The sequence below is a fragment of the Poecilia reticulata genome, chromosome 10 (assembly GCF_904066995.2).
Source record: "Poecilia reticulata chromosome 10, P_reticulata-male-v2, whole genome shotgun sequence".
Taxonomy (NCBI): Eukaryota; Metazoa; Chordata; class Actinopteri; order Cyprinodontiformes; family Poeciliidae; genus Poecilia; species Poecilia reticulata.
In genome coordinates this window covers 11,531,327-11,558,387 of record NC_088839.1, presented here as the reverse complement: position 1 = coordinate 11,558,387, position 27,061 = coordinate 11,531,327, and the positions used below count along the sequence as shown (strand labels likewise).

Below are 27,061 nucleotides of genomic sequence, written 5' to 3'. Positions count from 1 at the left end.
ATAAAAACCCTGCCACCCTTTGGTGGGTCGTGATCTGAATCTCCTCAACGCTCCAACCCCCACATTTTACAAAGGCAATGAAGATTTTAGCTTTTAAACCAGGTGCTCACCGTCCAAACGCAGCTGTCATCTCTTACAGCCTTACTATAGCAGGAAAGGGAAGCTTGCGTATGCTGGCATAAGATCCCAACACTAAGTAAAAAAAAAAAAAGAAAATGCAAAAAATAAATCGGTAACAATTGAATTCTGGTTCCATGCTTCCTCTCTGTGGGTGTGTGGATGTTTTTTTGTTTTGTTTTGTTTTGGTTTTTCTTTTTTTGGCTGTACTACGACTCAGTTGGCACTATCATTTCTGTCCTATTTTCTTTTGATTTTATTTTATTTTTTTTATGCAACATGCAATTATGTTTGATGTTGCAGGAGAAAGTTTCCCCATGAAAACTATTAACTTGTCCTCTGGCTGAAAGGGCTAATATTGACGAAATGATCAATGTGATGCAAATGGGACATGATGAGGGCTTTTTTAAAGACCGTCACCGACATCGTGGTTTGGGAAACAACAACGTCAGAGCCCTCTTGCAACCTTTCAGCCTTTCACTCTGCTACATGTCCCAAAGAAACCAATTACTCCCTTGCCTAAGATTTTCTGCAGCTCAGGATTAGGGCTTTTATCTGTCTTCGGTCCAGGTCAGTAGTTATTCACTATTTAGCTATTTACTTTCCTTTATTTTCTTTAAACACCTACATTTCATTGCTTAAACTGAAGAAAATGTGACCTGCTCTTTCTTGATCTCAGTGAACTAAACATGAAAATAAGAAGGAAGCCTATATTCACCATAATTCTGGCCCAGGATTAAGCTAGAGGGTGGCATATCCGAATGTAAATTATGGCAGGAGATTATCATTATGAAATTATGAAAAGATCTGTGTCTGAAATGCATCACAATCCCACCAATTCTGGTCCAACTGTACATCCAAACAGACTTTGTAGTCAGTTCTCCACAAAAAGCCATTACTACTAGTTGTGCTTTCATTTTGTTAGCTTCCCTCGTGTTGTGATTTTGTGACAATGCTGTCGGCTTGGAATAACTTTAACACTGATCTATAGATAGTGGCATCCATTATTCTGCAAACAATGTGTTGCTTTGTGACAATATGTTCTTCTTCTGTGCATGTCAGTATGTGGGAGCCTTAACTATTGCAGAACCAGAAGAAATCTGCAAGGCAGCAAACGCTTTGTCTCGGCACTGTGTGATAAACGCATTCATCATTCTTTATTACTATATGAATTCAGCTATGCAGCTGGGCTCCGTCACTCAGAATTACGTTAAAAAACATGTTCTTCGCCCGCAGAGTTTGGGTTTGTCCTGAAAAGGATTGCACTAGTTACAGTATTTACACCAAATCACAGAGAGAACAGTGTAAACACGGCAACTGTTGTTGCTTTCAAACTCTTCTCTGGGGCGGCGGCACCAAACCCTTTGAGGAGAAAAATCTTCTTGATCTGCCTCCATACAGCTGAACTTTCCACTGGGGAGAAACTTCATTCGCATATTTGGCTTCAGCTGCCACAAGCGCTAGAATTATGAGCCAACTATCAGCGAGGCATCTGGCTGGTTGATCTCAGCAGGTGTGTGAGAGTGATTCTAAGTAATGTATTATTTTTTTTCTTGATTAAAAAAAAAATTGTATTTTGAGGCAGGTGTTAAAATGTTCTTGTTTTTTTTTTTTTTTAACAATGTGTGGAAATAATTCAGTAAAAACATGTTTTAACATAGAAAAACTGCCAAATGTATTTGGTATTCCAGGTGAAGATGTATGAAAAGCGTTAGAAGGTAATTAATCTTTTATCGCAGTAGCAACAAAAGACTCACTTGATCTCAAACCAGAAACAAAAACTTAACAAAGCTGCCTTTATTAAGAGAATATTTATTCAATATTTAAATTATTGGATGTGTGAATATTGGTTTGCACATCATAGCAGTGCGTCCTGCACAAATTGCTAGACCACTTGAGCATTTCTGTTTGCACCGTCTTGTGTTTTTTATTTCATTAGCTAATGTCAGGCTTTCTATGTGATGTAGGTCTTGAGTCAGTGATGGCGATGGAACCGTTGCTGTTTTGAGTTGACCTTTGGATCGTTATGCTTTTGAAAGGCCAAGCGACGACTCATTTTGAGTCTGCTTATTATTTTTATTAAAGATCGCTTGGTATTTCAAACACTTTCTGGTGACACTGGATAAGAGTCCCCTGGGCCTTCGGAAGAAAACAGATTCACAGATCCCTCACCATGCCTAACCAGGTACTCTTTTTAGCTTTTTCAATTCGACACCAAACCTGTCTAAGATGTTTGGAAGTCAGTCGTGGTCTCGTCTGACCAAACTCCCACGGTCCCAGTTATAAAGTCCCACTGGAATTGATCTAACTCTCCATATGTTCACATTAAGGATGGCTGGACAGAAATTTGTTCTTTCTGGCATTTCTCCATGGATGAGATCTAATGGCTGTTCTGGTGTCTCAGCACCACTTCCTCACTGCACTTACTGTATCTGGTGGTGAACTTCTTTTAATTGTTGTTTTGTCTTACTTATTCTCCTCATTATGAATATTGGCAAGATAAAAGTGGAACATTGTTTGCCCTAAAGCCCAAGGATTAAAAGAAATTCGCCTGTTTGTCATTTTATATTATTAAAGTAATGTACAAATAATTACAGATCCTAAAATTTCATCAGTTTACACTCATCAGAAGTGAATTGTAAGGTGTGCCAGCACTTGTTCCACTGGTCATGCTTTCTTAATTTAGAACAATAAATTATTGAACTTTTTCATCTTGAGATTATGCTACTGTAAAAAAAAAAAAGACAATTTCATTGTAAGCCTTATTTTTTTTTTAACTCTATTTGTACTGTTTCACCATCAAAACAAACACTATCTGCCTTCTGTTTAGTTTGTATTCTTAGTATGTGTGGGTTGATTTAAATTTTTTCCCCAATCAGCAGATTATCAATATGAACTGTATGTCTACAGTTTTTATTACAGGCTTCCTCTGGATGCCTGAAAACAAACACACTTACAAACAAAATATGACTTATCCATGAAAGCTTTTTCAAACACCACTGGTGTCCTCTCTTGCCCTGGCCCATGGGGGGGCCTCTTGGTTTAGTGTGCAGCATATGGTGAGAGCACAAACCACCACTCCAGACCGCTCCGGGTCAGCCTGAGGCTCTTTAGATGTTTTGCATGCTGCTTTTGCTCTAATCGGCACTAACTTTTTTACAAAGCTTTTCCATAGTTTCTTCTTGTCCTAAACATCTTATTCTTGCTGCGTTAAGAAAAAAAAAAGGAAACATGACTGAAAAACTTTTCCATATACATGCTATTGCATAGATTCAATTTAGATACACAAAGGGGGTAAAAAACAACATGATTTTCTTAAACATAATTTCTGCAGCATGAAAGCAGAAATGTTTGCAGATTTTCCAAAACATCTGAAAATATTCTTTGCTGAATTCTTCACAATTCCACAGTTTTCTGTTCAGCTTAGGAACTAGTATGCATCTTTTAGTTTCCAGAACATTTCTTGTTGGAGCCAAACCTCAGTGTTTAACCAGTCGAAGGCAATTTGTTCAAGTGCTGAAATGGGGTCTCTTGTTGGCTTTAGAGCACTTTCTTTTGTTAAACTATTTCAGTGTTCTGAGACTCTTATCTTTTCTTTGCTATTGTACTGAAGACACTGGAAACAATCAGCTCTTTTCTTGGCTGTAAAACATCCTTTGCTGGTTGATTTTGGCCATTCAAACGCCGACAATCAAGCTCAGGTGGGCCTCGCTTTAGTTTGAGGAAACACATCATATTCAAACACATGTCCTGCTTGTGTTCTCCACTTCATTATGTAAACATTTATGTAAGTTCTTCCTCCATTATACAAAAGTTTCTGACAAAACATTTGTCTAATTTGCATTTGATTGCTCCAGATATTCTGTAGTTTTGTAAATGGTGTTGAAGTGAAGGTAATTCTGAGCAAAGCTGGCTGTTTCTATATATTGTGCAACGCATTTAAGATAAATGGAAAAAGAGACTGTATGACATGCAAAATTGTATTGATTTATTTAAGAGGAATAAAGATATTCAATGGCAATCTTTTGCTATTGATGACCCGTTTATGTGGCCTTTATTCGGAGCTGTAAGGACAGAGACTCTCCTGGTATAAAGAAAAAAATAGAAGTGGAGACTAGCACAAATGCACTTTTTGTAATGTGGTACAAATTGTTCAATTCTTTAAATTCACATCATTCTGTCAGTGTCATCTCTCTTGTAAAGTGCTCTCTGGTACTATCAAGTACAAAATGATTGAAGGCTGCTAAGCTTTGGTCTTGGATTGTCAGCGGCACACTGTCAACCCCACAGAGGTCAGTTTGTTCTGTCTGCATTGACATAGCAAATATATAATTTACAGCAGACTCACCTGAACTATTGGATTCAAAGCAGTAAGTGTTTCGTAATGCTGTTTTGAAACACTGAAATAACTTTTCTGTCGCTTGGAAAGAGTGGATTGCAGCAACAGAGCGCTTGAGTCTGGAAGCAGATGCATGCTTCATCAAACTTTAATCACCAGCAAGTGGTGTCCTCTTCTAATCGAACACACTCAAGTCTTCGGCCCAATTTGTGACTGAAGAGTAGGATGAAGTGGAAACGCAATGTTTGGCAGCATTTAAATTAACCGTCATTACACATCGCAGGGATTTTAAATCAGGATGCTCAATGTCACCTCTTGTTTGGATTGAACTTCAAAAACTGGGTTTGTTGACTCCTACCAGGGCTAATCATGTCATGAACTACATACTGAGATGTTGAGCGGGCTGTTCTGTGAGTCTAAAAGTGAGAAAATGAAGGGGATTTGTAGAACATCAAGTCGTGTCAAGTGTTTGAAATATATGTATTGTCTTTTCTGTGCATCTGTTCTGAATAGTGCGTGTGTGCTGGGATCCGTGGTGTGGATTTAAGAGGGTTCTCGGGTTGAGTACATTACTTTTGCTGTGATATCAGAGCTTAAGTTACAGAATGATTTTATATTTAAAAGTAAAATCTGTCACAGCTAGCCTGATCTGTGTATGAAACGATGTCAAATGCATAGTTAGACTATGATTTTTCTTTCATTTTGCACACATACTTTTTTGTATTAATCTAAACAAACATTTTCCCTCTATTTTTGATCCTCATAAATGTATTCTCAAGCTACAAAATATCCAGCGGCAAAGAACATGTTTAAAAATACTTTTCTTGATTCTTTCTGATCTCTACGTTGCATATGTCACCTTTAGGCCACAGTTTCCAAGGGACTATGCGCACAGTAAAGGGATTTAATAAATGGAAAGATATTAGACATCCATGTGGATTGATTTGATATATATTGATTCCATCCAGCAAGAGCCGGAGCACTGACATGTCCATAAAAGATACAGCTCACAACAAATCTGATAAAAGTTGTGCTCACACAAGCTCAGCATAAGCCGCAAGCACTGTGTGGATCTGAGATGCAACATTTACAAGTGCAAAATATTCTTCTGTCCTGAACTGGCTGAAGGTTTAGCCAGTATCTACCAGTACACAACCTGTATCTCCCTGCTCTTTGAATGCAGTCTAATAACTGGTAATATTACTTACATAAATGCAATGATTACTTACGGTGAGCAAATGTTTTTAAACTGTGTAAAATTTAAAGCTGAGACAGTAAAACAAAATGAAAAAATATTAAATATATTGTATTTGATATAAATTTTGCATAAATTAAATTAACTCCCCAAATTATATATTTTTGGTTGTTTTTGTTTCTGGATAATAACCTACTCATTTTAATATGAAACCATGGATGCAAAATTTCTTGAACTGCCAGAAAATAAAGGTGAAAGAGTTTGAAAAACAATAGTTCAACAACTTTGAAGATCAATTTTGTGATGAGTTTGGCTTAATGTTTGTTATGTTTGACGAAGAACAGTGTGGGAATTTGGAAAATATTTTACTTTACTTTTCTTATCTTTATTAAGTTTATATTAGTGTTTTCTTAATATTGAAAATTTGCTAAATCCATGTTCCCTAAGGGAGACCTAAATAAAACATCCCTTTCTACTATACTGTAACCTTCTCTTTTATTTTTTTAAAGGTGTTTTTGGCTCTAGTGGCCTTTATTTTGACAGTTTTCATATAAAGGCCACTAGAGGGAAAGAGGGTTGAGCGAGAGAGGGAGAAAACATGTGGCAAAGGTCATTGGGCCGGGACTCGGTCCCATGACGACTGGTCGAAGGCTAATGCCTCCATATATGGGCTGGACGCATTACTCCACTGCAATCGCAGTGCCTACAACAACCTTCTCTAATAACTGCCATTTACCATGTCTAAAATCTCAGAGTGGAAAATACTCAATGTGACCTGGAACCTTTAGCAGCTGCTTTGCAGCCAGCAGGTGTCCTGTGGCTCCATGATCCAGAATGGCAATAACATCTCTTTGGGTGTTTAATTGTGTATGCCGTCTAATTGCAACGAAGGGAACAAAGACGCACAATTGACGCACAAGTGCCTCCCCAAACTAGCAAAAGCTCTATGTGCCCTGCCACTCAGGCTGCACAGAGCAAAAATAAGCCAAACGGCCCCTTATGACCACGTAGCCACATCAAACAATATCAACAATCACGTCTGCATTATGCAAAAAGTGGGTAAACAACAGGCTGAGGGACAGGAATTGGCTCAACACCAGCTGTCTAATTAGCTTTGTGCTTCTCTTGAAAAGGAAACAAACAGAGAAAGCGGGACGGTCTGAAAACCGGCCAAGCATCGGTTCTAAGTGTTTACTTGCCTTCACATCAGATGGGCCGCTGCATTTCGACTCACACCAACGTGCCAGATAAGAAACCAAAATTAGATCCTTACTTGAGTGCCCATGAGGCCATTGCTGGGCTATTTTTGAAATCACTGTAAAGACTCACTAGAGAGATGGGTAAAATTTACATTTTAATGAAGCCTTATAGCTGATTGCTATTATGTAGAGTTATTCATAGGCGCCTGGGACACACACCGACACAGTGAAACGGTTTAAAACATGTCCTCTTCGCTGCCTGTAGATGCAGCAATGCCCCACTAATTTAACACGCTCCTGTTGAGAGTGCTTGCAGAAATAAAGTGTCCTGTAAACACTGACCGATAGCAGAGAGGACAGAGTGGTGCATTACATGACAAAAAAAGTCTCACCCTGGACTAAGTGGCCAGACACAAACACTTGGAACAATTTTCCTGAAATCAGAGAGGCTTTGGACACTTTAGTGGACATGATTTGAAACGAGGGGGAAAAAAAAGAAAACATGAGGTGGGCTGTGTGGTAACATCACAGTGACAACTACAGCACTGGGTAGCAGGGGCACTGTGACAAGTGGCACCAATGATGAGCGTTGCTGACGAATTTAGCGCAGTGAAAGGCAACATGTATCATGTCAGAATCGTCACTTCACTGTCATTTAGCAGCAGCCAGCGTGGGAGTGAGGACAAATCCAGACTCCCGCGTCGTTATCAGGCACACTGCAGTCGGCGGCATTGGGCGGCAATAAGTCACGTACAGTGGAGGCTGCTATTCAATAATGGGCAACGACAAATTCCTGCTGTTAATGACATTTCAGTGAGTGACATGAAAGGCGTCACAAAGCCAGCTTCCTGCTGCGGGAAACAAATGCAGCTCGTGTTGCAGGACTTGGAGTGAAACAGAGTCCTGGCAGCCTCAACACTGCTTTAAAAGTGATCAGTCCTTGCCTTGTAAGCGCCAGACGATCCTGGCACATCCAGTGCAAGGGACATCTTATCTGCAGAATCCCCCCCCCAGCCCCCCCCACCGCCTTATCGCTCAGCCCCAGTGGAAACGATTGCCAGGTAGCAGGTTGTCATATGACACAAAGCCACAGCTCAGCATAGCTTCCCACACCAACGGTAGCTCCCATGTGATAACACATAACACAACAGTATGCTGTTGCTTCTAAGATAGCGCCAAGGGGAAATGTGAGCCCAGTGAAGATTTCTATCTGCCTTATTAAACAGATGACCTTGACTTTAGGGAAAACCGGATTAGCATGATTTTTTTTTTTTTTTAAGACACTACATGATATTTTTCAGTTGAAATGATGAGCCTCCGTCTAGGGATGGGAGGTCTCCATTGCATACCAGGGTATGAAATGGAAATACCAGGGTACACTACATTAAAGTCTGACACCACATGAGTCTGCCTAGTCAGACTCATGTGGTGACTCACTATGGCTTGAGTGGCAGACTCGGCGCACTTAATTCAATTAAGTTCAATTCTGCAATAATTGTTGATCTCAACCGGATCATGAAACCCTCATCATCCAGGTCTCTTCAAATACTCATTGTAAATCACTATTGCAGTGGGCAGAATGGATCTCTTGTAGCCATCTGTGAAGAAATGGGCAGATAAAGCCTCTGACTGAAGAATTACTCTGCTGGGCTCCTATGTAGTAAAGAGGATGTTCAGAAGTTTGTTCTTCAAAGTGTGCAGCATCCTTCAGTTCCAGAACAGAACCAGCCTTCAACAGAATCTGGCTTAGTGTTAGACAGGCCACGCCTCTCACCCATTTCATCACAGAGCATTTACACACTCTCCAAAAAATGACGGATGCGCTGATCCAGAAGTACTTTCTATGTTAAGGTTAAGTAAAAAGTTAATGGGACTATTATCTCCTTTAATTGCTTCATCTAGCCACTAAAGTAGTAGTCACTAACATTTGCAACATCTTGCTGCAAACAGTGGACCAGAGCTTCCACAAAAAACAGACTGCTGAGTCACTTCTTCGAGATAACGTCACAACTGTAGATTTCTATCACGTCAAGCTCTTTGCTGATGAAGGTGCATGAAATCAGAGAAATAAAAGTCAAAGTCCTATAGGTGTAACCTATGCAGCATTGTAACCAACCCTCCAACACTACCTCTTTCTTGCTATAATTTTTTTTTTCCTGTCTTGGATTTTTACCAGTCCATTTCCAGATAGGTGTCCCTCCCCTGGCGCAACATACACACAGACAATGGTTTGGCACTTGGTTGAGGAAACAACACATCTTAGTCCTCCACCGCCTCAGATGTACACAAGGGTTGATGAAAGGATCCAGAGTATGATTGAAAGGATAACTACATCCTCCAAATTGCAGCGTGTGTCAGGTATACATCCATTTCTCCCTTTCAGACAGAAAGAGAAGAGCGTGTAATTTTTGACATTTAGAGGACTTGTGTGAAAAGACTTTTTCTTTTTTTTTTTATCCCAGACTGTAATCACGTTTCTACCCTTTTATGCATCCCGTAAACATAATTAAACGTGGCTAAAGGATTCCCTTGGCTCATTTACCTAAACTCCTTTTGACACCTTTGGTTTGCAAAGAGCCTCTCCAACAGACCCTTTACCGCCCAGGTTCAGCTCAAATCCATTTTGAAAACCGATAATTGCAGAGTGAGAAGTTCTTGAATAACTCAGCTGCATGGTATTTACATCACTGAATTGAGTGCGAGTGCTTGTGTCTGAGGGAGGTGGAGCTGAATTGGCCTTTCATTATGGGGTTACCTCTCTCTCTTTTTTTCTTTCCCAGACATAACCATTACTGCTCTTTTTCCTTCACCCTCTCCATACCCTCCTTTCCATTCCTCTCTTGTTTTCTCCTCTGCTGTCTGCACGGCGGGCTCCTTTTTTTCCCCTCACCGTTAGACGTTATCTCAAAGACCAGATCACCATGGCAACAATTAGTCACATCGTCATCGCCCACACTTGTATTTGATGGCTGTTTTTATTTTTTGAGGGTTTCTCAATGCACCCCTACCTCACTGGCAGATTGCCAAGTAACCTGTTCCGCTCAACGAGGAACAATGTTGCCATCTGTTGGCCCCGTGTGTTTGCACACAAGCAAGCGACATTGAAAAAAAGAGACGGGCACCTCCCCCACCTCGTTCCATGATGACTCATGACGGGCAATCACATGCCAATTAGGACCTTCGACTCCAACTAGTCTGTGGGGCTCAAGTTTGAGACACGTCTCATCTCTTTCAGAAGGTCAGTGCAAACACCACCTTCTTTCCATTAATGAAAACAGAGATGAAACACAAAGATGCTGATTCCCTCTAGATCCACACACACACGCATTCTCTCTCTCTTTCTCTCACACACACACACACACACACACACGCTTACACGGAGAATGAGGGTATGATACGGGCCTGACTGGGATAAAAGCGGAGTGCAAGTAGCTTCCTGACAGCTTGGTTAATTAAACATGGAGAATACTTGGGCTTACGACCAGGACTCATACTTATTCATGTCTGCCATATTGTATATTTCTAAGTGAAAAGAGTGCTCTCTTGCAGCAGGGTACCAGCTAATGTGAGAGATAATATATTGGCTGAGATTTTGGCTGAGCGTTACCCTTGAAATCTTGGACCTGCTTCTGTTCTCCGGAGGCGCTAATTAAGTTTTTTTTTTTCTCTCCCCAAGTCTTTCAGTTAAGTGATGTAATACTTCATACTCACAAATAATTTTCCATTTGGGACAAATTGTTGCTCTTGCTATTTTATTCTGCTTAGTTCAAGTCTTGCCAAGGAAAGGCTGGGAGAAGGTTCAACTCCATTGTTAGGATTTTCATCATCAGGCAGACATAATTTAAGCACAGAAGGAAAAGGAGCAAAGGCGATTGTTCAGAGTGGTATGATGCAAGATTGGAGGAAAACCAACTCAGTTCTGCTTCAGGCATTTCAGCACAGAGCTGCAGTTGAGGACCCCTGCTAAGACACAAGCCCGAGGCTACATATTAATTCAGCTGAGCTGTTTAGCAAGAGGTATAATTCACCTGCTTTGCAGTTGAGATTTACAACAGAGCATGTCCACTGGAGCTACAATGCCTTGCACAATGACTCATGCCCCTTGAACCTTTTCACTTTCTTCACTTTACAACCACAAACTGCTGCGTATTTTATTGATATTTGGTGCAATTGTCAAAGTTACATAACGATACAGAGTCATTTATGATTGTGAAATGCAGCAAAAAGGACATGTGGTTTTGACTTTTTTTTCTAAATTAAAATCTAAACAACATGCCATGATTTGTATTCATCCCCCTTTTATAAGAAGCTGCATTAAATCAGCGGCAACCACTGATCTTCAAAGGTCCCCTAGTGAGTAAAATTATTCCAGTTTATTGAAAGTTATTCTCTGCATGAATCCATCTGTTCTTTAGAGGCCTGAGCGTTTAGTCAGAGAAACCAACAACATCATGAAGACTTAAAACACACAGCAGACAATTCAGGGATTAAGTTGTGAGGTAGTTATACAGCTGTTAAAAAGTTAATATCTGGTCTTCATAGAAATTGGCAAAACAAAAGCCACTGTTAAAGTCTCATTTGCCACAAACCTTGTACTGGACACAGCAAAGCTGTGGAAATAAGTAACTGAACACTCATTTCATACAAAGTGGATACTGTTCTATTAAATTAAATTGCATTAAAATATATTTGTTTGTTGTGACACGATAAATGTGAAAAGATTCAATGGGAATGAATCTTTTTGTCAGTAACTGTGGATGTCCATGTTACACCAACCAGCCTCTGGCAAACAGGGCTGTGTTTGCTTTCAGGTCTTCATTAACAAAAGGGAAAGGCTTTCCAGTCCTTGGACCATAATGCTCTGCTATAGCTTGCCAGGCATTGGGAAACAAAAGAGACAATCAAGCTGCAGATGCTCATGCTTTCAGATATAATGACTTCTTTGGTTTTGCTCAGTGAGTCTCATCAAAGCTTTCACAAATAAATATGCAAGATGCAAAAACAAAGAAAAATCAGCAGACATAGCAGAAAATGTAGGTAGATCTACATTTCTATTTAATGTTCCGTATCCCACAGTCACACAACCACACACACATCCTTGTACTGCTATACCAGTGTTTCTCAACATCGGTCCTCACGCCCCCCTGCCCTGCATGTTTTAGGTATTTCCCTTTTGCTACACACCTTTATTTACTATAATGCTAATCAATACCAAACAATGCCTAACCCTAACCAAAAATTAATTCAAGCCATACCTCTAAAACTAACTAGTTGAGTGCAGTAGAAGTGCAAAACGGTGAGAACCAGAAAAAGGTCCTCATTTTCACAAAAGACCTTCCTTTGATGGAAAATATTGTGATTCTGGTCCTCTCTACGTAATAAATACAAGTACACACACACACGTGCGCACACACACATAGCAATTCCTCTTGGTTTACATTTTGATTCACAATGCTTTCTATTTAATTTACTGTCAACTGCATTGCATTTGTTAACTTTCCTCTCCCAAGTGCTGCTATTTTTGGCTGCATGTCATAAAACCCTGCCATGAGAAAATGATCCCTCCAAAAAACCCTGGCTCAAAGGGCTGTGAAAATTCTCTGCATTTGGTGGTGCTTTGCAAATTAATGCAAACACCTCATCTCCCTTTATTATTTATTCATTTGGAGCAAATGTTTTTCTCTGCATTCACGTGGAAGCTTTGCTTTTACCCTTCAAAGGACAAAGCTACAGTAACCCAGGTGTTATTTTCCACCATAAAAGGGAGCAAAAAAAACAGTTTGCTTATGTTTGCACTCCATATGCTGTCTCGTCAACAACCTGACAGAAAACATTATGACATGGAGAGATAAAACACTTTTTGTGTTGCTTTTCTGTGTCAGAGGCAGGTGAAGCCTCTCTTTTTTTTTCCTAGCAGATTTGCATAAAGTTATAGGGAGATTAATGGAGCAGAAAGGATGCTTTACCTGTTGATTGACTGCCAGTCAGTGCTAAATCAGGGACCTGCTTCTGATTCCTTCCCTTCCCACTGCTGCAGTTATATAACTGCAGCAGAAACGAGACCAAGGCAGCTTTGAGATTTGTTTGATTCAGGGCCCCAGTGTGAAAATACTCAGATCTTTAGGAACACATTTTACAAAAAAAAACATGTTGAAGATCTTATTTTTGCACATTTAATGAGCTCTTGTTTAAATCACCATTCTTAAGCAGCACTGTTTTCACCCATTATCCTCTGTAACACATCACAGCAGTCATCAGACCTGATGCAACGGCGTCTAATTAAGCCGGATCGAGATCCTGACAGACTGCGTTTATTGTTTAAGCCTTTCCCGGACGTTTAAATGTCCGTCGCGCCAGACTGGATTGATCCTCTCGGGTACATTAACCTATCAATGAACGAGGTGCTGTGCATTATGATTAAGCACATGGAAAACATCCACGTTCTTAGCTCAGAGGTCAGAGAGAGGCAGCTACAGTAAACCAGAAAAGCACAACAATGAGCTGCTTCCTGGCATTAATATTCATGAGATGAAGCCCATGCCGTGTGTTGTTTCTTTCAGGAAGGAAAGAAGATACCAGGGGCACATCTGGGCAGTGTGTGTGAGTCCAAGGTATTGATAAGGACGCATTGTTACATAAATGGGGCGAGAGGACAAGGAAATAGCCAGCAGCAAAGATGCAGCGTAATTAAAGTGCATGGAGGTGTCGGTGGGCTCCTTGCCACATTTGCCATTGACTTTCAACCAGATGAGGAAGGTCAGCAACAAGGTGTTTAGAGCAATCTCTGCAAATTGTTGGACTGAGGCTTGATAATCTCCAAGGCTTTAATGGATCTCAGATCTGTTTACCAAGTGAGTGCACCTTACAAAGTCATTTGGCAATTGTTTTACCCTCTAACGTAATAACAGAACTGGAATTGGCTTTTTGATCAATGACATCAGTGGTTAAGTTGATATATTCAATAAGTGCAACAACCTTGAGCCTGTTAGAGTTACTCCGCATGTTTCTATGCGTGTGTGATTGAATTAGAGGGTGAGACTGTAAAGTACTCCCTAACTTTCATACCGAATGCATTTGTTTCAGTTTTCTCCTCAGTGTCTCATTAAAAATGCTTTGAGGTTGCGTCTTCTCTGCAGACTGACCCATGCAGTGCATCTTGGGTAAACACCAACATACAGTACTGAATGCTGAATGTTTATCTCAAATGTCCCAGACATTTATCGTCAAAAGGAACCACAATTAAAAACAGCTGAGGGGACGTTCTTTGAATAATAAGAAGGATGAGCAGAGTAATGCACAGAACAAGCTTTGCTGTTCTCTCATGTGTTAATTATTTTTGGTTTTGTACTTTTTTTCCCTTTTCTTGACCAAAGTGGGGCAAGAAAAGCAACTTGACTGCACAGGAAGAGCAACCCACCATGGTCTAAGAGACTAAAGGTTTATCCGAGTGCTGTGAGGTTTCCTCTGGTCTCCATTTAGGGATTAATAGTCGAATGGATTAGACATACCTGAAGACTTAACCAGCTGCAATTTTCACTCTGGGTACAATGCTACAGCTTAAATTTAATGCCGTAACAAAGCACTGCAGTCATTGCTCAGGTGATGATCTATAAACATTAATGTCTCTTTTGATATAGGCAACGTATTTGTCAGACATTAACAGGTACGTAGGAAGACACGTTTTCTCAAGAAGAAATGCATCCTCAAGCCATTGACATAAATTGTACATGTTAGCTTGGTGGATCATTTTAACAGAGCAATATCAGCACTCTCCCACCATACCTGTGTTGAGGAATGTAAATAATGTAAATAATTTTACATCCTTGTTACTGTTTGATCTAATGAAAGAAATCCCTGAAGTTTCAGAACCTGACCTCACCCAGATAGAATACCTTTGAGATCATTTAGTGGAGACTTTGTTCCAGGCCGTCTCATCCGACACAAGTGTTTGATGTCAAATGAGCTTCTTGAAGGGCAGTCAAAAATTTCCGCAAACGCACATCTAAAACTTGTGGAAAGCTTTCCCAGATGAATTTAAACTGTTTGAGCTGCAAACGATGGCCTGACATCAAATAAAGTCTTTGGATTAAAAACGGGATGTTACTCAAGTTGGCATGTGCAAAGTCATATACCAACATATCCCAGTAAGACATATAGCGGCTTAATAAGGATTACCTCAGGCTAAAAAAAAACATTGGTGACATATGATCAATAAAAAATATAATTTGTTTTAGTGCATCTTGGTATGGAGACAATCCACCTCTGGTTCTACTGAGGTGTAATGAAAGCTCAGGTTGCTGTTTTGGCGTCTTTTAGTTTATGTCTATCGTTGGGTCTGGTGTCCCAGCTTTTCCTCTTGACAACATCCCATAGATTCCAGGTGCTCTTTCTTCCATTCTTCAGATCCTAGCAGCTTGATTTCCAAATAAAATGCACACTTTACTTTTATTTGAAATGACGATTTTGAACCACTAAGCTACAGTCCAGTTCTTTTTTTCTTCCTTAGTCCAGGTAAGATGCTTCTGGTTCAAGAGTAGCTTGACACGATCATAATGCAATATTTGTGGCCCGTGTATAGGATTCTTCTATGCATATTTGCTCTTTATGTACTGACTCCAACCTCAGTTTGCTCCTTACGATCCTCCCTCAATTTTTGGAATCAATTTTGCTGGTGCATCGTTTCCTAACACACTGTTGTGGCTTATCGTCATAGTGAAGGGTGTCAGTGACATTCAGCAGTCTTCCCTATATTGTGTAGCCTACCGACCCAGACTGAGAGGTCAGTTAGAGGCTCAGCAAACCTACGCAGGTGTTCTGAAGTAATAAGCCGATTAGAGTGTGACACCAGGAGCTTCCGATGTTGAACTTTTTCCACAGCATTCACATTTTCTGAGGCACGATCATCGAAATTGCCATAAATACTTAAGATATTTCACTTGATGTGTAATGAATTTAATATACGAGTTTCACTTTGTCAAAGAGTGACAACAAAATCTTGAACTGTTTCAAAAACTTTGTATTTTTTGTGATGTACCTGTAAATATAACATCACATCAACTCTATCACAGGAACACAAGATATATGTGAACCACTGCAATGGGAGTTCGGTATTAGCATGTGGTTAACAAAGACAGAGAGTGGGACATGAGGGAAATAATCACATAATCACAGCCCCAATTCTACATCTGTTGTACTGAATGAGACTCTAATATACGCATTATACAAGGAACTTCATATCATAGTTAATACAGATGGTTATTGCCTGCAAGAATGCATGAGTTCAATCTGTGAGGTTGACGTGAGGAGTGAGTGAAAAAGTAATGAGCAATATGCTTTTAGAAGTCTTTAAAATGAGCTGCTTACAACAGATTGCAGCTCAGATGCAGTTGTGAAACATCCTGCCTTCTGAGCCTTTTTAAGATTTTATTCCTTTTGTTCTTTATGAATTTAATTTCACCGCAGTAATATCTATAATTCAGAACAAATTCTCCTGATCTCCTTGTCTTTCCCCATGTGGGAGAGAAAAAAAAAGAAAATATAGATGGGCTCTGCTTAATTTTTATGAAAAAAAAATTGCCATATTCTCAGGCGAACAATGGGAACACTATTACAGGCCTTGGCACAGAAAAGCCTCAAAGGCCTTGGCACAAAAGCCTGTACAAATTGAGAAGATAGAAGTGCAAACTCATTAGCTTACCAGGTTTCAAATCATAGCATTTTTTTTACATGCTGGATGTCTCAGTCTGCAGAGCTCTCATCTGATGAGGGCTGTTTTGCATGACTTCAAAGGATACTGATTTGCTTTAGAACTTGTGGCTGATGTTTTTTGGTCTGATATGTTTGGTCAGAACCTAGGCTGTGATGTCTTTAACTGCAGAAACTCTTTTACAATTGTTAAAGAGTTTGGCGTAAAAGCACTCATCTTAAAGTTTCTTAGTGAGATGTGGTGCAGTGCATGGCCGCTTGTTTCACTGCATATTATTTTGTGTCTTTGGATAGTGTTCAAGTCGGCCCAACACTGTTTCTTCAAGGACCTTTGAGAGAGCAAAGTTATCTGATGGAAAGCACCACAGCAGATAGGTAAAGCTTGGCTTCTGTGTTCGGGTGCAAAGTCAATCATCATTTCTCCAGTTTGATCTCGCTTCAGCGTGCTCTTCCTTTGAGACGAGCCTAAAAGAAGGCCAAATCTGACAAAAAAAAGGAAAGTTTCTTTTCTTCACACTCGACCTCGGAGTTGCTGTGATTCCGTGCCTGCACTATGCCTAACAAAAGGCGATGTTTGATGACACTAAAGCTATAAATCCTATTGCAGCACAAAAAAAGAAGTTGCGAAGCAAATAAAGCCCCTGAAGACACTTTTAACTTCTCACATCTGAGCAAACTTGCATATTTTCTCTGATCCTTGTTTGCTCTTGGCTTCTGCTGTGCCAAGTATTTAATCTGCAGTTAGAATATTATGATAGCACTTATTGCCGGATTCAATTCTGAAAGTGACTCAAGTCTGAGCTGCAGAAACACGCACATTTCCTGCACCTCGGCAATCGGCGTGCTCCACTTCTAATGGTCCCCTTGGGTGCACCGGATAGGTTGTGCTGAAAGATATACTGCTGTCATTCATAATTTCCCTTCCTTTTTTTTTTTTCTTTAAAATGTCCTGTCTTGCACAAAGAGGATGTAGGTAAGATATTGCCCTATTATCCCATTAAGATCTCGTACTTCAGAATCTGCAGCAGTCATTTTTAGATGGCTTCTCTTCTGCACCATTTTCGTCCTGCTGCACGAGAAGCTGTTCGGTGATGCTGCACTACCATCTGCTGGGAAACCTACATGTGGAATCCATTGCAGTAAATGCCCAGCTGTCTTTCTTCATCTATGCCGCTGTGTAACAGAGATTGACTTCGCCGTCTGTCACTGATGACATTGTACGACTGCTGTGTTTAAATTAGCTGCGGCCCGATAAGAGAATATAAATTACTCCAAATCTGCCCGGCCTTAGAATCTGACAATTCATTGAGAAAATATATTGAGGCGCCGTGGATAAGTCTACCGCTGATGTGGCTTAAAATTGACAGTGCCCTGCTACGACTCCCCTTTATGATGAAACTGTTTGCCTTGCAGAGCAGCCGAGACGAAAAGCCCGAACAATGCTTGCAGCAGAACAACCAATAGCCACAGCTGTTTGACTCTCATATGAAGTAGCATAACACATTATGTAATACAATTACGCACCAAAATTAATAGCAGGGCAATTGTGCAGGCAACCAGCCAGCTGTGATGGCTTTATGTAACTGTTAAAAACCACAAAAATAAAGAGGCAACAAGGATGGGCTTTTTTCTTTTTTTGTTTTTTTTTTTCCAAGCAATCAATTTTGAGACAAAAATCTTACACGTCATATTTCTGTCTTGAAACAGTTTAACAGATTATTTGGCATAAAATACTCTTAATATTGCTTTCAGCTTGTATGAATTTAACTATAAATTTCTCTATAAAAAGATGACGGTGTATTTGTCTCCATTTTATGTGTTAAAAGACTCCAGAAACACAGAGACGAATATACAATCACTAATTTCATGTGATATAGACAATAAAGATTGCCTATAAAAAGTTTATATCTGCTCTGCAATTTTTGCTACAAATTACATCTGCTGTAGCTGCAGTGGATAGTGAAGACTTATGTCTTTTCGACAGAAAACTCCAGAGAATGTGACTTCTGAGTATAAATAAAATGCATCATAAATATCTATCTGATAGTTTTGAAAGGGTAAATATATTTTAAAAAATTTAACATATTTTTTATTATCTTTGGGGAAAAAAAGATAAAAGTTTATTATCTCAGAGGGCTTCTCTGATATGCTCTGGTGGTAAGCTGTCTCCAGCTTTTAGTTAGAAGTAAACAAAACCTTGATTTTCTAATGGACAATATTTTTTAATTTTGCAGAAAAAAACCCAAGTTACATCATATTTGCATATAAATACACTGTAATATTGCATCCAGTACGTCACATTGCTGTTGGGTAACTTAGCAATACACGAATATAACATTTATTTCTCTACATTTTATGGGTTTTGACACTAAAGGAACATATTCACAATAAATAATCTACTATGTGTTTCAATAATTTAAGGTGACACAACAATTACTGATTGTGCTGATTAATAGATCATATCTGCAACTTTTAAAATGTTTCATACACATGGCAGGGATGTTGGATGCTGATTTTGTGGCAGGTGAACATTTTGGGGGATTTCTTGGATTTCCAACTACTAAGAGAACTCCTCTTCATTGTATTAAGTGTAAAAATCACCAGAGAGAAAAAAAGTAATTAAAAAAATAAATATTATTTATCCCTGTTGTTTTAAATTGCTACTTCTGCAACTCCCTGCAGTGGCCAGAATGCAGCATTGCTACAAAACAGTTTAGCAAATTGCTGCAGCACTTAGAGTTACTGTAATATTTTCTCCAATGTTATTTTATTACATTGTGACACTACGTGAATATGAAACTTTCACTATGTCGTATATGTGCAGCAGCAAAACCTCATACCAAATTCGAGGCAGCTCCAAATGTTGGATTTCCGACTGGGACATTAAACTCTTGACTATTAACGGATATTTTCTATCCAGTGTTTGCAAACACGAAGAAAAGTTGGTTCAACTGAAACATATTTGTCTTTTCTCCGACTAAGTTTTAAACTATTATTTTTCTAACTTCCCAAAGTGACGGGTTGCGCCGCATGGCCACTAAATGGACAGCCTTTTCATCATTGCAGCAAATTTGCAGACACAAGCCTACAAGTCACGCTTCTGTCTCAAAGCAGTTTAACAAATTGCCATGACATAATGTACTGTAATATTACTTCCAGTATGTCACATTGTTAATCTGTGCAGCTTGGCTTTTATTCAGGTGCTGCCTATCGAGCTCCATCGCTGCTGAAAGTGCTTTCACAAAGATTCATTGAATTAAGCCTGCGTGCATAAAGAAGATGGAAAATTGCTGGGAGCACTTGTTCAATTTACATAATGCCTTTAATTTTACTACGTTTGCTAGTAGACCCCAAGGATAGTTCAATCAGCTTACTGTATACAGAGAGTTCAATGTACAGAATCATTCAAACAAACAGATTAACAACAAATGTTACATAAATTAACGCTCATTATGAGTATATACTGTAGAGATTAAGTTTCTAAAAAGACACGGTAGAACAAAACAATAATCACGCATGCGTGACAAAACAGAAACCCTCAGAGAGCATCAGTCATCTACAGGTGCATTTATGGTCAGGGGATTCTCCAGGTTAGGTGATGGGTCTGTTCTATTTTCCTTCCGTCTTGGTTGTGCGGCAGGAGTTCATCTCAAGCCATTTTGGATGTCGAAGGTAAACTTGCTGCTCCACCGCCGAACGCAGAGAGCTCACAGCTTTCAAGGAGACGGCAGCGGCATCCTGCAGCAGTAACGTCGACGCACTTGAGCTCCGCAGGAGGAGGGTCACACACAGGAGAACACTGCATCCTGTACAAGCCTGGTTATACATTAAAGTACATTGATCCAAGTATGTCTTCACTTAATGTGCTCCCTGGTTAGTGCTGTGAATGGCAATCACAGCCTTTATGAAGATCAACAGTCTCTGCTGCCACCTAGAGGTATCAAAAGCCCCTCCCTAACCCGTCCTACTGAGCCATTCATCAGTGCTAAAAATATCAAAGATGGGTTTTTTTTGTTGTTGTTTTTTATTGAAAGACCTGCAGCAAGCACTCCCATTTTTCCTTTCCCCATTTGCGGTAGACTAAATGCAGTCTGATGCAGTGTGTGTAACCAATCATTCATGCCCGCTTCGGAGAAGGAGTAAAACTCTCGTTTGAAGTCCTCCCCAGGCAAGGGTTTTATTTGCACTTAGCTCCAAAGGCAGATGCAGTATGTATGCACACGCCACGGGGAAATGACTTGCAGTCTAAACAGCTGTAAATTTCTGCTGTGTGGCGGCCTCAGCTTATGTCAAGATTTTATAACGCAGATTGATTGGAATTATATAATGCTTGCTTTGACTGACTGAATCCACTCAATGGATCTGTTGAGGAGAAAGGCCTCGCGTGAGCGCCAGTTGTAAAAAAAGAGGGCATGATAAATAAAGACGGGTTCACTGGGGGCTGCGGGGACCTCTGCCAACCGAGGCTGAGATTCCGGCTGTGCTTGCGATTTAGGAACTGCGCGCAGAGAACATTTTATTGCACAATTTATTTCCGAGATCATAACGCACAGTGAATCACCTTTATTTTTGGCCTGCCGGCTCAGTGGAGTTCTGCTCAGCCTCCTTCAGATGTTCACGTCACTCAATTACATGAACCAGCGGGCACAAACCTGTGCAAATACAATGTTCAGCTGTGCACCAGTGAGCATGTCTTAGCGGTTTGGGGGTTAAGGGGCAGATGTTATTCCAATCCACCGAGCCTCAATTCAAAGGGACTGTAAGGATGAAAGTTGTTTACATAGGAGTTGTGCAATTTAGTGTAGTAAAGGGATATTTATTAAATGGACTGGAAAACTAAATCCTCGAAGGATGCACGCTGGACCCTTATTAGCAGCAAGCTCCTTTACTTTAAACAAAAGTAATCCTACTGAGAGCTGATTTTAGGCCATGATGATCATTAAAACGCTGTCAAGAAGAAAACGTTTTTACTGAGAGGGGGGCCCAATCAGAACCAAATCCAACTGTGATGTATCCACTGGAATGATTCTTAAGTAGAATGGATCACCAACCAGGTGAAGCAGACAACAACTCCTAAAGCTCCAACATTAAGGGACAGCGTCATGTAAAATCAACTTTTATGAGCTTTATACCATGTTATGATGCCATTCCTTCATCAAAAACATACCTGGAGAGTTGCTTTGATTCTGTCATGCATGTTTGAGAAATCCTTTAATCTCCACCTGGTAGTTACTCTGGGTGCAGAAATGTGCGGTCTCACCGGGTGCTGCCTTCTCTCCTCGGAGCTGCTGTCTCCAGCCGAGCTTCCGCCTCACAGAGCAGGCCTCCCTCGCGTCGCGACTCCCCCGCTCGGCACCTTCAGACGTGCGGTGGCAGCAATTAGCAAACACCTGGTGGAGCCGTGCATCTGCTGAGCTCATTATATGAAGTATTTCTCAGTGCAACGCTAGTAAAGTGTTGTTAAAAGCTTAGTAGAGGGACGTTGTTGCGATGACGTGGTGAAGGGAGAGTGTCACTGATGTGAAGGAGCTTCTTAAAGAGACAGAGGCCCAATTTCAAGGCATCAAATTGCAAAATCAAATTGTTTTCAAATCATGTTTGATCTATACGGCAACAACTCAAGGTAACATAGTTACTTGATTGGGCTATAAAGTGGCGCTTTGTCCAGACAATATATAATACTGCTCCTTTAGCAGTTCTTTGTTTTTTCTCAAAGTCCATTTTGTGTGATTAATTTGTTTGACTGCAAAATTGTAAGGAATCTTTATGAAATCCTCAGTCCTTCTCAGAATTAGGCATTATTGTTTTTACTATCTAATATCTGTAAGAGCTTTGTGCAACAATAGTTTGGTAACTCAAGGCATCACCTGAGTATTAGGAAAATATCAGGCAAATTGGTTAGTTTCAGTTGTGGCTCATAAATACTTGCCTGCTAATTCTCAGATATTAAAATAACAACAGATGAAGCGATAAATCCAGCACTGACATTTTCGGACAGCAAGGCACTGTGCATATGGAATAAATGTGGCTTCTTTTCAATGTAAACCTTCCTGTAAAAACATACAAATAAGAACAAAACCGATAAAATGATGCCGTGATGTCACAGTTCGATATGAGTTATTGAGAAGTGAGGCCAAGATAGTTTTCAACCAGTTCAGATCAAGTCGCACCAATTTTGAGATGCCATGTTAACTCCAAGTCTACCACTATGGTAGACTTAGAGCGTTTTGCCCCTCACAACATGGTGGTTTAAATGGAGCTGCAATAGCTAATGTGCAATTTTAAACAATTTCCTTTAAGTCTGACATGTACTTTAAACACCATAAATAGCAATAACACTGAGTCTGAGTGGACCATGTTCCATACCTCTATTGCCGAGGCGGCTTATCGGAGCTGCGGCCGCAAGGTTGTTGGTGCCTGTTGCGACGGCAACCCTCGAACCTGTTGGTGGACACCTTTGGTGAGGGATGCTGTCAAGCTAAAGGAGAAGTCCTATCAGGCTTTTTTGACCTGTGGGACTCCAGAAGCAGCTGATGGGTACCGGCAGGCAAAGCGGCATGCGGCTTGGGTGGTTGCAGAGGCAAAAACTCGGGTGTGGGAGGAGTTTGGATAGGCCATGGAGAAAGACTTTCATACAGCTTCGAGGCGATTCTGGTCCACCATCCAGCGTCTCAGGAGGGGGAAAAGGTGCAACACCAACACTGTCTATGGTGGGGATGGTGTGCTGCTGACCTCAACTCGGGAGGTCGGCAGCTCGGGCCCCTCGGTGGCACTGCCCCGGGGGTGGATGAGATCCGCCCGGAGTTCCTTAAGGCTCTGGATGTTGTAGGGTTGTGTTGGCTCACATGACTCTGCAATATCGCATGGACATTGGGGGCAATAAGTCGGGCTCGTTTCCGATGAGAGTTGGACTCCGCCAAGGCTGCCCTTTGTCACCGATTCTGTTCATTACTTTCATGGACAGAATTTCTAGGCGCAGCTGAGGTGTTGAGGCGATCCGTCTTGGTGGCCTTAGAATCACATCTCTGCTTTTTGCGGATGATGTGGTCCTTTTGGCTTCATCAGATCGTGATCTGCAGCTCTTGCTGGAACTGTTCGCGGCCAAGTGTGAAGCGGCCGGGATGAGGCTCAGTGCCTCCAAATCCGAGGCCATGGTCTTGAGCTGGAAAAGGGTAGAGTGCCTTCTCCGGGTCAGGGGGGTCGTCCTGCCTCAAGTGGAGGAGTTTAAGTATCTGGGGATCTTGTTCACGAATGAGGGAAGAAGGGAGCGGGAGATCAACAGGTGGATTGGGGCAGCGTCTGCCGTGAAGCGGGCGCTGTACCGGTCCATCGTGGTGAAGAGAGAGCTGAGTCAAAAAGTGAAGCTCTCGATTTACCGGTTGGTCTACGTTCCCACCCTCATCTATGGTCATGAGCTTTGGGTCAAGACGGAAAGAACGAGATCACGGATGCAAGCGGCCGAAATAGGTTTCCTCCGCAGGGTGGCTGGGCTCTCCTTTAGAGATAGGATGAGAAGCTCAGTCATCCGGGAGGGACTCAGAGTAGAGCCGCTGCTCCTCCATGTCGAGAGGAGCCAGTTGAGGTGGCTCGGGCATCTGGTAACGATGCCTCCTGGGTGCCTCCCTGGTAAGGTGTTCCGGGCACGTCCCAATGGGAGGAGGCCTCGGGGAAGACCTAGGACACGCTGGAGGGACTATGTCTCTCGGCTGGCCTGGGAACGCCTTGGGGTTCCCCCGGAGGAGCTGGAAAAAGTGGCTGGGGAGAGGGAAGTCTGGGCCTCCCTTCTGGAGCTGCTGCCCCCGCAACCCGACCCCGGCAGAAAATGGATGGATGGATGAAGGTAGCCAATGCAGAAAGTAAAAATTGGTGTGATGTGAGTTCGCTTCTGATTATTATCAGCATTTGTCTAGTTGTGAAGTACCTATAATAGAGCTATTGATTTTTGGGAAAACCAGAAAGCAGAGCATTACTGTAATTTATTCTACGAATTAAAATCATTGGACAGGGAGAGAAAACGTGTTGCCCCTTTCTGCTGTTTGGGTCAAAGACTCTTCTGTACACTTATGTTTATAAGGCAAGTTTTTGGATATAATAAACTGGCATAAAAAAGAATTAAATATGTGAAATTAAATAACCAGAATATGTTGTAACTAAGAACTATTTGTGTGTGTATATATGTATAAACCAATATTTTAAATGAAGTTATTTGAAAATTTACCCAATATAAACACACTCAAATTTGGACTCCATACACACACGTGCACTGCCCACTTAACTCTGTACTCCCAGGTACAGGTAACTCCTTCAAAAGGGGCAACCTGTCCGCTGACCCAGGAGAGGTTCCTGTCGTTCCAGGGTGGAGAAGAGCAGCCCGCCCAAACCTCCAGTAGCAAAGAAGCCCATCACCCCTGATGAGGGGCAGGCATCACCCGAGTGACTGGGCGTAGACGCTGACAACGTCCAGAGGCGGCATCAGAAAGAGTCCACACACTCCACATGAGCCAGGCAGCTAGAGCAGCCCCCAGAATAAACAGCCCCAACCTCCCAGGGAGTTCTTACCCCAACTCCATGGACCTCCCACCGCCCATAAGCTCCGACATGAGTTCACCCATAGAACCACCCCCAACCAGCACACAAACATCGAACATATGCCCCCAAGCAGAGACGCCACGAATCTCAGATCCACAGTGGGCACCCCGGTTCCATGATTAATTAACCTTTTCATTCACCACAAAAGCTGATGAGAGCACAGCACGAGCTGAATACACAGCCCCACTCCAAATACCCCCCACCACATCCAGCCCCTCACCTCTCAGCACGCCGCAACAGCAAGATACAACAACAGAACAGACTACACCGAGCCACCAAACCACACCGGATCCCAGTCCCAACATCAGATGGCCCGGTCCTCCCGGACCCCGACCCCAAATGACAGACAGAAAACAGGGGTGTGAAAAGACCCCACACTCAAGATGACTTTCTTTACTATTCTTTTTTCATAATGGCCAGATTTGTAGATTGCAACATACTTTGCGTATTAATGTCTTCTTTTTTTCTGTTAGTTAAGGCAGGCAGCCAGGAATTAATCCAGTTGGACTCGATTCATTAGCTAGAAAAGTGTGACACTAGATGCAAAGATGTTGAAAGAAAGGGGATTCAATACAACTGCACACCAAGTTTCGGTACACTGCTAAAAGAATTTGCATAAAATCCCCATAAAATGCTTTAAAGTTGTGAGTATTGTTGCAAAGCACTCTATATGCAGAGTAATGATGGAGTGAGGAGAGTGAATTTCAGAGTTTTGTCTAGTGTTTTTTATTTTTTATGTGGATTTTCCAGTTGAGTCGTTAATTGTTGTGTGAAAGGCATAATGAATCCATGTTTAGATTTTTTCTGTGCAATTCTTTAAGAAAGAGCTCATTGAAGGAGGGTACAGAAACAACATTTTATTTAAAGTCTTAATTTTCTTAAGACACTTGCACTTTAATTTATCTTTTTGGAGTTAAGTGGCAATCAGCAATGAATGTTTAGTGTGAACTATATCTGCTCAAAGTTGCTCGGAAGAATTACCAACTGTTTAAAGCTGCCTCATTAAAAAGTAGTATAGCTATTAGGTTTTTTTGTTTGTTTGTTTGTTTGTTTGTTTGTTGTTTTGTTAGAGCATTGTGGCCTCACGAAGACCTTCTTCGTTCCCTAAAGAACGCAATAGAAAAATGATCAGAGTGTCGTTTTCACATAAAACCACAAGAGGGCAGAGTACGCTCACAAAAAACAAGCCGTTACAGGACAAACCAAAGGAGCACCACTGAACACGTTTAATGCCCTTTTATGCGACAAATAAATGTATTTTAGTTGATTAAATACTAACTAAAAAATAATACAGTCTTATTTAAAGATGTTGATTGAAAAAGTGACTGCGGTTAATTGTGTTTTGTTTTCATGTTGCCCAACACGTACTCCACCGGACATGGCGGATCAGCACCACGGACAGCGACTCATTTCAGTACCAAGAAAAGCTCGCTGAAATCTTCTGTGTATATGATTATCAAGGGAATTTTTTTTTTACTAAAATTCAATTTTTGGGGGGTTGACATCGCGAATCTGAGGCGGCGTGGTTTCAGAAATAAAATCTATACTTTTTCTTCAACCCTTCTCTTTCCTTTCTAGGTCACCTTGTTGCAGAATGTGGCACATTCTGGTCAGATCCACGCAACTGGATGAAAACTGCAGGCTGCCCACTCATGTCTGGGATTTCCTCAAACTGGGATGGAGGGGGGGCGCTGGGGATATAAAAAAAAAGGCAGGATTTCGTTTCACATGGAGGATATCGTCACTGGGCTTACGTCAGAGATTGAGGGAAAAGGAGGGGGGAAGATTGGGGGGAGATTGGGGTGGGGGGGGATTTAACCCTTTTTCACCAACGTAGTAACATGGGACAGCAATCAGCAGGACTGACACCTGTAATGGGAACTGGTCTGACTAATCTGAATAAAACCTTGTTGAATA

General features: G+C 41.2%; 1 long non-coding RNA gene across 1 annotated transcript in view; it reads left to right on the top strand.

Moving 5' to 3' along the window:
- Positions 1 to 26,905, top strand: part of LOC145553266 (uncharacterized) — a 66,758-nt gene extending 39,853 nt beyond the window's left edge. The window contains exon 3 of the long non-coding RNA XR_014089569.1: positions 26,723 to 26,905. This is a non-coding gene — a long non-coding RNA (uncharacterized LOC145553266). The remainder of the gene's footprint in view (positions 1 to 26,722) is intronic.
- Positions 26,906 to 27,061: the final 156 nt, after the last annotated feature.